The 12,589-nt window shown below is 48.4% G+C and overlaps 1 protein-coding gene across 6 annotated transcripts in view; it reads right to left on the bottom strand.

Moving 5' to 3' along the window:
* Positions 1–12,589, bottom strand: part of APBA2 (amyloid beta precursor protein binding family A member 2) — a 219,554-nt gene that overhangs the window by 104,061 nt on the left and 102,904 nt on the right. For 4 of the 6 annotated variants that reach the window (XM_037000666.2, XM_037000669.2, XM_037000665.2 and 1 more), the window contains exon 3: positions 8,736–8,789. The exons of the other annotated variants lie outside the window; for them this stretch is intronic. The gene's annotated coding sequence lies outside the window, so the exon portion shown is untranslated. The remainder of the gene's footprint in view (positions 1–8,735; positions 8,790–12,589) is intronic. 6 annotated transcript variants of the gene reach the window in all.

The following is a 12,589-nucleotide window of genomic DNA, read 5'->3' as shown; positions in this document are numbered from 1 at the left end:
GGGCCAGACTGAGAGAAGGACACAGACATGGTTATGGGGACGTTTAGAGGAGTCCCAGGAGAGCCGCACAATGTTGGGAAGGCCAAAGCCCCGGGGTCTGAAGAATCAGCCTGGAATTGATTTACATTGAGGGTCTCTGACTAGTTCCGTGTGGTGCTTTCTTTGTTTTTTTAGATTGTGGTAAAATAAACAAAAATTTTACCATCTAGACCATTTTTAAGTGTACAGTTCAGGAGCATTACGTGCATTCATGCTCTTGTGCCACCATCACCACCACTCGTCCCCAAAACTCATTTCTCTTGCAAAACTGACTCTGCACCCGTTAAACCACTCCCACTCCATCCCCAAGCCCTGTGTCAGATGAGAAAACAGAAGCATAGGTCACAAAACCTTCAAACACTTTCCTGCCAAAGCAGGGCTGGCCTCAGACGCTCCCTGGGTGGCTTCCCCCCACCTAGGAGTGGTAACCAGGACCGAGGACATCACCTGCAGGGGACCGGGGGCCTGTGAGTCTTTGGGGTGGGGGGAAGGTGTGCTCATGCTTGATGCACTATGCTGTGCCCAGCAGAGCCCACTCAGCTAGGTCCTGTCTGGCACTGCCTACGATATCATGTCAATGAGCCTGTCTTCTCTGTTAAGCAGAAACCATGACATCTACTTCCAGAGTTTAAGGAGCACTGATTAATAAACCCAATTTTACGTATGTGTGGCATGTGGCTGTGTGCAGCATAGGCATGTTACCGCTGCCTCTGGGTCCGCCAGGGTACAGGGGAAGGAATGGGCCAGCAGAGGGAATGAAATCACACACAAAGAGCCCGCCTCCCAGGAGAGTGCCCTGTGCAGACACAAGACTTCATAGAGGGACAGAGGCAGACAGGCCTAAGGGAGCCCTTGGTTTCATTAAGTCACAAGCAATGACCGTGGGCATGGCTGGGATGGCGCGAACTCTGACGGGGCTTGCAGCCCACCCCCACCCCCGCAGATGTGAGGAACGGGGAGGAGGCTATGATTTATCTCTAGGCTAACTGCACCCCAAAGCCAATGGATTTTCCGATGTGAGATTTCATGTGGTCACAGGTGGGAGCCAATTTTCTTTGGCAACTGACAGGCCTCTCAGTGGAACAGCTTCCTAGCTCTCCCACCATATGACGCCCCTGCTTTGTGGCAGGACCTAGGGCAGGACGGTCAAGACTAAGGATGGAGAAAAACCAGACAAGTGTCCCAATGAGTCAGGATCTGGGGAGGCCACGCAGATGCTTCTGTGTCCTTAGGGCTGAGAATAAGGCTGGAGGTCAGCCATCTTCAGGAACTACTGTCAGAATCAACTGAAATGAGTCCAGTCCACCCCCCAAAGGACATCAGCCACACTGGAGACACTGGTCAGACAGTTAGTGCAGGGTCTGCGTGCACCTCTGTCACAGCAAACTTCTGCTCCTCCCGGACTTGACCCCCACCTCCCAGAGCCAGAGGCCACAGCCGGAAGAGCCTGATGCTTCCCCTGCATCACCCCAGAGGAAAGCAGCTCTCTGCGGGGCCCCCAGCCTCTGCTCCAGCCTCCCTCCCACTGCCTCTGTTACAAGCGCTGCTTCTCTCCTCATCCCTGAAGAGCCCTGAACCATCACCTCTCCGTCTTTACGGAATATACCACCTTCCCTACTGTCCCACTCTGCCTCTTGTCTTCTCGGCCAGTTTTCGAGGAAAATAAAAACCCTACATTCACTTCCTCGGGCCCTTGAGAATCCTACGTGGTCTTCCAGCAACCATCGCTAGGCCACTGACCACCCAAGCCCCCTTCCCTCCTGGATTCTGCCCGCTTCTGGCTCCTCATTCCCCTGTCCAGACCAGCACGCCCCTGGAGCTCACCCCATCCCCGGCCTCAGCCAACACGGCTAAGCAACTGACCCCCATATGGCGACACTGCCCCTCCCAAGCTCCACATCCACCCCCTCAAAGGCTCCTTGGCCCTCCATGAAGTGGGAATTCAATGGTTCTTTTCCCACCACAAAGATGGCCTTCCCTCCTTCCGAGTTCCCACCTCGTACCCACACCAACCGCCCCTCCCTCTCTTGGTTGGCCACTCGCCACAGCTCTGCCAGCTCTTCCTCTCAGCATCTCCCCCCACACCCTACAAGGCTGTACTCAGACACATCATCTCCCCCAGGGACCACGGGAGGACTTCACCCCGTCCACCTGCTGTCAAGGTCATCCGTGACACCAGCCCTCTGGGGAAGCCTGTCAGGGGTTCTCCGTGGCCACCCAAACAGGACAACTGGCCTCTGCTTCTCCATCAAGCCAGGCCAGACGGATCGTGCCCCCCGGGATCGGCCATGCTGCTGCTTGTCTCCATGGTTCAGTCACACACATGTTTCTGTTTGCCCAGAATGCCCCGCCTTTATACTCACCCTTGGGGATGAAAGGTTAAACCTGATTTCCTCCTGCGTGATGCACTAGACCGGTGAGTCACTTTTCCCTGGAGTCACTCCTCATCTCCCTTAACAATCAGGGTGTACGGCCACCAAAACACACCACACTTTGCTGCTGTGGCTGATAATAAAAGCGGGGGTCAGGTGTTCCTTTTCAAGAAAGACCTCACCAGAAGGTGAGTGGTCTCCCTGCAGACCCTGAGGCCAGGACACAGTCAGCGACATGAACTTCCTTGTAAATGATGGTCCTGCCAGAGCGGGTAACAAGCACAGTTTCTTGGAGCCCTCCCACAGGCCAGGAGCACAGCGGGTCACTTCCACTGCCTTTCACGGTGACAGCCACCCTGCAGGGCCAGCCTGCCAGCCTGCCATCCTCATTCCTCCCTTGCAGATGTGCAGATAAGTGACTTGTGCAGAAAGGAGATAGTACATTCTGCCACAACAGAGGACACGCCAGCCATGTCACACTGGAAGACTTAATAAATGTCTCCAAAAACGCATATGCTGCTTATCAACCAGTCCAAGAATAAGCTATGGTATAAGAATTGTCCTATGGTACAAGAATTTTCAATTAGCATTTCCTTGTATATCTAGAAGCAGGTGGCAAAAACAAGTTTGATAAATGATGAATTAAACAGATTTAAATAAGTTCTTTGCTGCAGGAATTCCCAAGGCCTTTAATATGGTGCACCAGGACTCTCCAAAAGGAGGCCTACAGGGTGTCCCAGCCTGGTCTGAATGTGGATCACCGATTGCAGGAACATCTAATCGGGCTCCACAGAACACAGTTTGAGGATGTCATGTCAGCTTACACACTCCCGTAATTAATTAGAACTAGATATAATTAACTAGATCTGAATATCATTAATAAAAAATTACATACAGAAATGGCTAACTTCCTTCAATTTAATCACATTTATTATGTTGGGCCCAACCTAGTAGCAGTTCACAGTGCTTTTTCTTAACACATTTTTCATCTTTTAAAAAAGGCGCTGATGAATTTTTTTTCTCTCCTAACGTGCAACTTCACACACACACAAAAAGGCGGGTGTTAGAACAGGCATTTTTCAAGTATTTGAAAACGCACCGAGGGGGAAAGCACATCATCATGGCCAGCTGCATGCCCTCTCTGCACCTCCCACCCCAAGAAAGACAGCAATGGGGAACTATTCTGTGCTATGCTCTCTCCATACACAATGCAGCTCATTATCACAAGCACCCCCCCCAAACCATGAGTCCGTGTTTTACAGATGAGGAAAGTGAGCTAGAGCTAGACAGCGATCACAGATTTCCTGAGCAGCTACCATATACACCAGGCCCTGCCCTGAACATTGTGAGGGATACAGAATCAGCAGGCACCCAAGTTCGCAGAAACATCAGCAGTCAGGCCAGGAAGCATACAACATGCCTCAACGTGGCTTAAACTAAGGCCCCAAGAAGGTGGCCCGTGAGCCTTGCCCGTCAGGATGGGGAAAAGCACATGGGAGAGGGGTCAGCCACACAGGGCTGGGAAGAGCACCCGTGTGAACATTGCTGGTGAAGGAACAGGCCTGGGTCAAGGTGCAAAGCCCAGCTTGTTCAGCCAAGAATATGGCAACAACCTGAGTCCCCGTGGAAGGATGACTAGGTGGAGAAACTGTGGTCTATCACATGATGGAATATTATTCAGTCTTTAAAATGAAGGCAATCCTTCCATATGCACAACACGGATGAACTTTGAGGACATTATCCTAAGGGATAGAAGCCAGTTGCAGGACCGACACTGCATGCTTCCGCTTACAGGAGGCACCTAAATTAGCAGCGGAAGGCTCAAAAGTAGACAAGAGAACCATGGTTGTCAGGGGCTTGGGGAAGGGGAATGGGGAGCAACTGACTTGCTGTTCAATGGGTGTAAGGCTTCACTTAGGCAAGGTCAACACATCCTAGAGACCTGACACAAAACGTGGGGCCTGCGGTTAACAAGATACCGTGTACTGAAACATTGTTTAAGAAGGCAGACCTCCTGTTGAGTGTTCTTACTACAAAACAAATACACAAAAAATGAAGGGACACAAGAATGCTTTTGGAGGTGACGGGTACATTTATTACCCGGATGATACACATATGTCCAAACTCACCAGACTGTATACATTCATTATGTGCAGTGCTTCTGTATATCAGTTATACCTCAATTGAAGCTGATAGGGGAAAAAAAGGAAGTCCTAACCATTTCAGGGAAGAGAGGAATGCAGAGCCTTCTGTAACCAGGGAAGCCCAGAAAGTCAGCAATTCCAGATGAGGACGAGCTAGTAAACAGGAGCAAGGGAGGCCCAGGCCCACCAGAGGGACGCACAGCACCCACGCAGTGTGCTCTGTGTGGGCACGCAGGGCTGTTCAGTAGAACCTCTTCTTTTACCAACTTTTTCAAGTACAAAGAAATGTAGAGAGCAATGTGTCCAACACAATGTTCAGGCTCACCAGCATTATCATTCCCTACCTCCTCCTTCTTCATATTATTTGCCCCATTTTTTTGATTTTTTTAAATTGATTTGAAAGATTTTACACAGTCAGAATACTAATCCCTTCCAGTAAATGTATCACAGATATTTATTCCAGTGAGTAGTCTGCTTTAAAGTCATTTAGTATCTCTTCTCTTGAAGTTACTCATTTTGATGTTTAATTAATTGGTCTTTTATGATCCATCTGTGCAGATGTGTCTTACCTTCTCACCTCAAGGGCATATAGAAAATCTCTTGTATGCATTTTAACAGGTTGCTCTTCATTTAGTTCTTTAATCCTATTGGTATAAATACTTGTATGCAGGCTGTGAGGTAGGGAGCTTATCTTTTTTTTTTCTTTCATTCCTTCAGTAAGATCTATGCTAAGGAAACCATTCAGGGATCGCTTTGACATTCATGTGCAGGCTGTGTGGACTGGCCAAATCTTGCCTGAATTTTAAAGCTACAACTCTTCCAAATAAAGAGCATTCTCTTTTAAGATTCTCCTTAATACACCACAGTTTTGTCTGGATGTACCATGTATTATACTTTTTATGAGTTGTCTCACTCTGTATGTTCCAAACACATAATATTCATACGAACTTCATGGAATTTATAGGACAAGTTTTTTTTTTAAATTTTGGTATCATTAATATACAATTACATGAGTAACACTGTGGTTACTAGATTCCCCCCATTATCAAGTCCCCACCACATACCCCATTACAGTCACTGTCTATCAGCATAGTGGACAAGTCTTGTTTTTATCTCATTTTACCGTAAGAGTAATGAGACTAGATCTGAGCATAGTCTTAGTTATGGAAATTCTTAATGCTATTTTCAACTGTAACATAACTTTATAAGTTTTAACTTACAGCATTAATTTCTAAATTTTATTGACAAAATTGTATTGAAATACAGTTGAAATACAATATTATACTGGCTGCCAGTGTTCGGGATGTTATTTATATTTTTCCATGTGGACAACCAGTTGCCCTGTGTCATTTCCCATCTGGTCAGTAACACATCTCTGACACCTCCAGGTTTCCTGTGCATGTGAGACTTTGTCAGTGGGCTTATGACCCTGTCCCCCCCATTCCTCTGGGTGGTACACAAATACCACACGATCCTAATTGCAGCTTTCCATCAGGACCCTCACTGCACCATCTTTATGCCAACTTCCCTTTAGTCCTCTGGCTTTCTCTTTTATTTTAATGTCTAGTAGCTGGGAATTTCTCTGCCTTTCTTTGGATCTTTAAAAACATTCTTGGCCAGATTTTATGCAGCATTTTTGTGTATCTGTACTTGGACAAGGGCATGCTGACATTGTATCAGTCAACCATTTTCACGAATGCAGCATCTTCTAACTTAATGTATTTTCTGAGACTTGTCTATCATTTAAACACAGCTTATTGGGGTTCCCACAACCTTTCAGTATAATCACAGAACTTACATGAGTACATGGAATTCACACATTTTAAAGATCAAGGGCCTGTAGGATTGATGACATAGGATAGTGAGGGCTAGAATTTAATTCTCCCGGGGGGGAAAAAAAAAAAAGAACAGAACACAGCCCCAAACTTTCACAGTATGTGGAAATATTTGCACAGTTATTCTATGAGAAGACATCAGGCATTCACTGGGCCTTAGTATTCTGAAGTTACAGAATGGTTTATTGGCAGTAGAGAAATAAATAAACCCAGATCTCTTCCCTCTGAGGTTCCCCTCACTGAGATTCATTCTGGCATAATTGACATTTTAAAGTATCCCTCTCATTGCCACTTTTCCCTCACAGAAGAAACATGCTTCTCTGCAGAGAAGCGGTGGAGAATCATGATGAGTGATCCACTTGCAGGGCAGGAAGACAGTGAGGTGCTTTGTCTACTGCAACTGATTTTGATACTCTAATTCTATTTCAGGGTACATAAAAATTCCACTAGGTCTTTTTTGGGCTCAGAGGAAAAAAATACCCTCTACCTTAGAGGCACAAACAGAACTGACCCGTGGTTCTATCAGAATGCAATGACAACCCCAATGTCATTTAGAAAAACTTCAAGAAGCCAATCTCATGGCAGACAGTTCCTACAGCACAGACGCAATGGGGTGGCTATTTGACCCCCAACTCCCAGAAGATAGGAGTGTCACTGCCATTCAGGAGACCACTTGCCCCTGAGGACTCCCCCGACACAAGCTATCTCACTGCCAGTTATGAACAAAATCTCTTCCTTTTCCAGAATCCCCCAAAAGCTGAGGGTAGTTGATACATCTATTATATTTAACATTGAAGTATGTTTATGAATCTAAATAGAAAATCACACAGGATAAAAAGCCCTTGTTGAGAGCACAGAAGTAAATGCACAAATGTTAAAGATAACTGATGAAAAGGTCAGGAAAGTACTCATTTATTCACAGGCCCAAACAGATTAAAAATCATGCAATTCCTCTAAAGTTTTCTTGAATGGGGGCTGAGTGTTCAATGTCCTTTAAATGCCTTATGAAAGTGCCACCCCCAACCCCCAAAGCTACCACAGAATCCAATGAGGGCATCTGTGACGAGAACACCCCCAACCTGGTGAGAGGGAATTCCGGCCCATGCACTGCACAGTGATTACAGACGGCTACCCGCCTTGATCCTTAGAGGATGGTCAGAAGGTGAGAGAAAGCATGCTCCTTCAGTAGCTCCAGAGAGCAAGCCCTGTGTCCTTCTGATGCTCCAGAGGCAAAACGGTGGTTTTGAACTCGGATCTTGGCACTCCTGTGTCCCATCCCTGGCCCCGTTGGTCATCTTCATCCTCAGAATTGGCACATAGCTTCCCCATTGGGGGACTCAAAGTTTTCCTGGCCTTTGGGAGTTCCAAGCCACCATTTCTCTACTTGCAATACTAGATTGCTGCCCGGCACTGCTCTTTCCAAGCCTGCCAGGTGCTCCTTCCCATGAATGCACAGGGACTCAGACCTGCTCTGGGCATCCAGACACAGAGGCCATGCCTGGCTTGGCCTCCTCACCTCCAACACCAGGCTCCTCTTCTCCCTACTTTCCAAGCACACCAGCTTGCCAACAACCAAGCCACTGGGCTGTCTCTGGCATAGGAAGAAGAGTGCCCTTCACCTTCAGTCCTGAACCCATCCACTGCCCCAGGCATTCAGCCGGCACCTGGGCTACAAAAGCTGTACAACTCTGCTCCTACATGCCCTATGGGGCAAGAGCCAGCCAAGTGCCAACCGTGGGTCAGTGGGATCGGGGCCACAGTGCAGCTTCACCCACAGGGCAACAGCGCATGGGCCATCCCTCATCCTGGTACACTCAGCAATGCTCTTTTTAAGCAAAGTCAGATTCTCCCTCTCAGCATCCTGGTATTTCACAGTGGTGAACTCCTAGTGGACTAGTAACGTTGTCCAAGTTTGACAGTGAAACGTTTCCAATGGTAATTACTGAAGGTGGTATAGACCTACTTTCAATACAAATAGGAATCGCAGCAGGAATTACACAAATAAATGACTGAATCCTGTGAGGACTGTGGTCTTCTGAAGGGCAATGAGGAGGGGAGGGGGTGTGTGTTGCTTTGTCTTGGGGGTGGCTAGGGAGGCCTCTGTCCCAACAACCCAGTGCCCAGCAGTGAGCCCAGCGCTCGCTGGCTCCTTGACGGAGACTCAAATCCCACCTTCAGGCCCCCTGTGCCCACAGCGGTACTAGATGATACACACACAGCCGCCCAGGAAATAGAGACCTACCCAGTACCACCAGCCCTGTAGTGTCTCTCAGGTAAAATGACCCCGTTTCACACACATCAAAAGCAAAACCTCACCCCATGCAAAGCTACCTCAGATTACTCACCGAAAATGAGTAATTTGGTAATGTCCCGAAAAACCTCCCAGGGATGAAATCTTTCTGGAATAAAAAAAAGGAAACAGAGGAGATTACTTTGGTTTCAGAAATGGTCCGCATGTTCTTATAGAGCCCCTCCAAGTACAGACATTTAAATGAACGAGAGGTTTTTGGTTTCGAATTACCTGTAAAAGTGAACCGATTACAATTCTAATGATTTGATTGGAAATTACCTGAAACAAATAATTGAAATGTTTTTTAGCCATTCGTGATATAATTATTGCCTTAACAACACTGAGTTGGGCAAATAAAGGGATGGCTCATGCATTACTCTGAAGAGACTATCCGCATTTTAATGAAGCTCCTCTAAGCCCTCATGAATATGTATTTTCCCACAACAAAGCTTGACCCCACTAGTGTGCAGAACTGGTATTTTGGGACACTTTCAGGCAGAGGTGGGTGTGGAAGGGAGGCTGAGGGGGAGAGAGATTAAAGGGAAAGTAGGCGGGCCACCATCATTTCCTCTGCCCAGGGTCACAGCCCAGCCTTCCTCTTGGGCAAAGTGGTTTCATGAAGAGAGAAAAGAGGTCACTGCACTTCTCTTGAACAAAGAAAGCTTTGCAAATAAAAGCTGAAGAAGGCCATAGATTCAAGGGGTTCAAGGCAAGGCCCTGCATTGGCTCAGGAATTCATGGTGGGGGCTGTAGATATGACCAGCAAGCTGGAAGCTGAGGGTGGTGTCAGAGGGGGATTATTGGTCTTAAACATCACATCCAAATTCCTCTTCTCCCTCCAGTTGGACTGAAGACAGACACATTATAAAGAAATGCCTTTGTTCCTTTCCAAACTATAGCAATGGCAGCCCCCTCCCCGGGTCCTCATCCACTGGGAAGGAAGGTCTAAGAGCATCTCATGACTAGCTTTGCTGGTTGGACAGTTCACCTTCAATCTGGTCCCACGGTCTGAAGTCATAGGGGACGGCACCCTTCTTAGGTGGAAACTACAGGGTGTTGCTCTTGGCACAGGCAGACAATGGCCTCTACCACATCACAAAGGTCTAACGTGGACCCAGTGCTGACACTTCTCTAACAAAACCTGACAGTTGTTCTCATTTCCCTGGAAAGATGTTTCTAGTGGTGGGTTTTAATTAGGGAATTTGGTGAAGAGGGTTTCCTGCCACCCCAAACTGGCCCACTGCAGATGCCTCTGATCCGGATATAAAGGAAAATGATCAGCTATCCCTTCGAAGGGTGAAGATGCTTCCATTGTGACCGAGCCATCTGTACAACTGTGATCTGCTTGCCTCCTCTAAGGGGGAAACTAACATTTGCACAGTTGTTCAATTTCCCTCAGAGGGCTTGGTGTTTCTGTTGCCTTTCAAATGCCTTCACATCATTGGCCTCGGTTTCATCATGTATAAAATATAGCCACTAAGAACAACCTCACAGGTGTTGGGAAGATGAAATGCAACAAAACCCCTAAACACTGCCTGGGCCCACATCAGCATCCTTCTTTACTCCCAAAGACTGCCATCCAAAGACCTCCAAAAAGATGTGATTTCAGGGTTGGTGCACGTACTAAACGTGATGTCTGCGATGTCTCAGCTCCCACTACGGGGCAGAGACGGGGCCTCAAACCCTCACTCTGTCACAAGTTGGCTCTGTGACCTTGAGTAGGTCAATGAGAAAGACTACTATTCTCTCCGGGCACCCCCACCCCAACTTTGGGCAGCTGTGACCAAGAAGGGCTGCAGGGATGGGCCCCAAAGCCTGGGTCTACCAGTACAGGCTGGAATTCTCCCTACATGTCACTGTGTCCTCCCTAACTCTCCCCTCCTGGGCCCACAGCCACCTGCACTACCCCAAGCCACTGTGGGTCTGTGGAGGTGCCATCTGTCAGGGGCCCAGCCTCTGATGACCTCCCAGGAGCACCTCGGGGAAAAGGAGCCTGCCCCCACGCTTGCCTAGCCCGCCTCTCACACCTAGAGCGTCCAGCCCTGGATGAGGAGCCATAGCCCTCCCTTTGCCTGCCCTCAGCCTCCGAGTCCCTGGAGAGGCAGAGTCCGATTCATCTGCAGCCTGAGCAATCCCCGCAGGCTCCACATGGATTCCCAGCAAAGGCACGGAATTGTCCGGCTGCTCCGGAGGAACGGCAGAGCGCTGCACCTCATGCAACGCTTTTCCGTACGAGGAAACAGGCCCACATCTTAACTCAGTTTGGAATTGGTTTTTAAGTGTCTATTTATAGGCACAAGCACCCCTTGTGGAGAGTGGGAGAGTCAGGGTTCTGGGCTCCCGTCCACCATGATTCATTAGCATTCTTTTCAAGTTTGTCTTCACTAATCTCCCCAGCAGCATTTTTAACTCAATACAAGGTCACCTACCACTTGGACGGAGCACCATTTTCCATTTTCTCCAAAGAAAAACACGATTTTTCTCTTCTGCAAAGCAGCACCCTCTCCCTGCCCTTCTAGGGCCCCTGGCTTAGTGCCATGGCTAAAGCAGGGCTGTACTGTCTTGATGACCTGCGTCTCCAGACACATGGTTCAAGTTAAAGACATGCCCACAAAATCATGAGCACAGAAACTGGAAAGGCCTTGGGGGTCATCTGTCATCTCCCAGCTGGCTCTGAGTCCACTACCTGGCCAGGCACATCTGGGAGGGCCCGCTCCATCCCGGCAGCCACAATGAACACAAAGAATCAAATTTATTTCCAAACCCCCAGTCTTTTCTTCTCAGCCACGTGTGGTCTGGCCATTCCCACTTCTGCCGAACACCCATCCCCTCCTTTTTCTACCTGTTCTGGGGGCGTCGAGGGCTGGATCACATCCCCTCTCCCTCTTGGCCACTTGTGATTAGACAGAAACCCAACAGCCTGCTCTTTTTCTGGCAATGCACAACCACTTCTGAAATAATCTCCAAATCTTTAACAATCTCCAGGCTGGAAATTAAGGACACAGGTCTTCCCACAAGATTTAAACACTACACTTTGCAAGTCATTGGCCCATCCACAAGTTGGTTTTTTGGGGGGGTTGGGAAACAGGTTATCCTATACCCCAACTTCCCAGGGGAGACATGGAATACAAAGCCACAGGGCCCTGGGAGATTCCCTAGAGGCTCCTTCTGTCCACATGCCGACGCCTAGATTCTCCTGGCCCTCGGAACCAGGACAGAGGACAGGCAGGCCCTTGCCGAGGGTGCTGAATCCACAGTGGAAGTCAGGCGGAGGGAACACCTTCAGTAAACAGCCCTTCAGCTGCCTGACTTCAAATGCCACGCGGTTCGGGACTCATGAATCTTGTTGTCACGGCAGTTGGTATTTGGTTTGAGGGATGATTAATTTTCCCACCGGATGCCATTTTAACTGCCCTGGCAGGTTCTCCATTATTTTACATGCACACATCTGGCAATAAATTGGATATATGATCAAACCAAGTCTTTGAACTGCGCCTTTCCAGACACTCAGGATGTAAACAGACATTCTAAGTATTAAAGTGGACAGTTCATATATTTTCTGGTGATCTTTGACATTATATCAGGAAATGCAGTAGAAGGTTCCAGATCCAGAATGATCGTCGGGCCCAATGGCCCAGGTGGCTGGGGAGGAGACCCGAGAGAAGATGCCGGTTAGACTAAGAACCATGATGGCCCCTAACAGACTGGCTCACGTGAGCCTCCACCCAAAGCAGGAAATGCTGGCCCTGGCGCACCGGACAGCACAGTGCTGGGGAAAGCAGGCACCAGAACCAATCTTCATAAGGGTTTTCTTGGCAAAGTCAAGGCAACACTCACAGCTCCACAGACTCCCAGATCTGGAAGCTATGCTGGAAGGATGCCTAGGAGTGAGGGGCAGGGGGACAGAGG

Source organism: Manis javanica, chromosome 18, assembly GCF_040802235.1.
Source record: "Manis javanica isolate MJ-LG chromosome 18, MJ_LKY, whole genome shotgun sequence".
NCBI classification, from domain to species: Eukaryota; Metazoa; Chordata; class Mammalia; order Pholidota; family Manidae; genus Manis; species Manis javanica.
The sequence above is the reverse complement of the archived record's forward strand: the minus strand, read 5'-3'. Positions and strand labels throughout refer to the sequence as shown.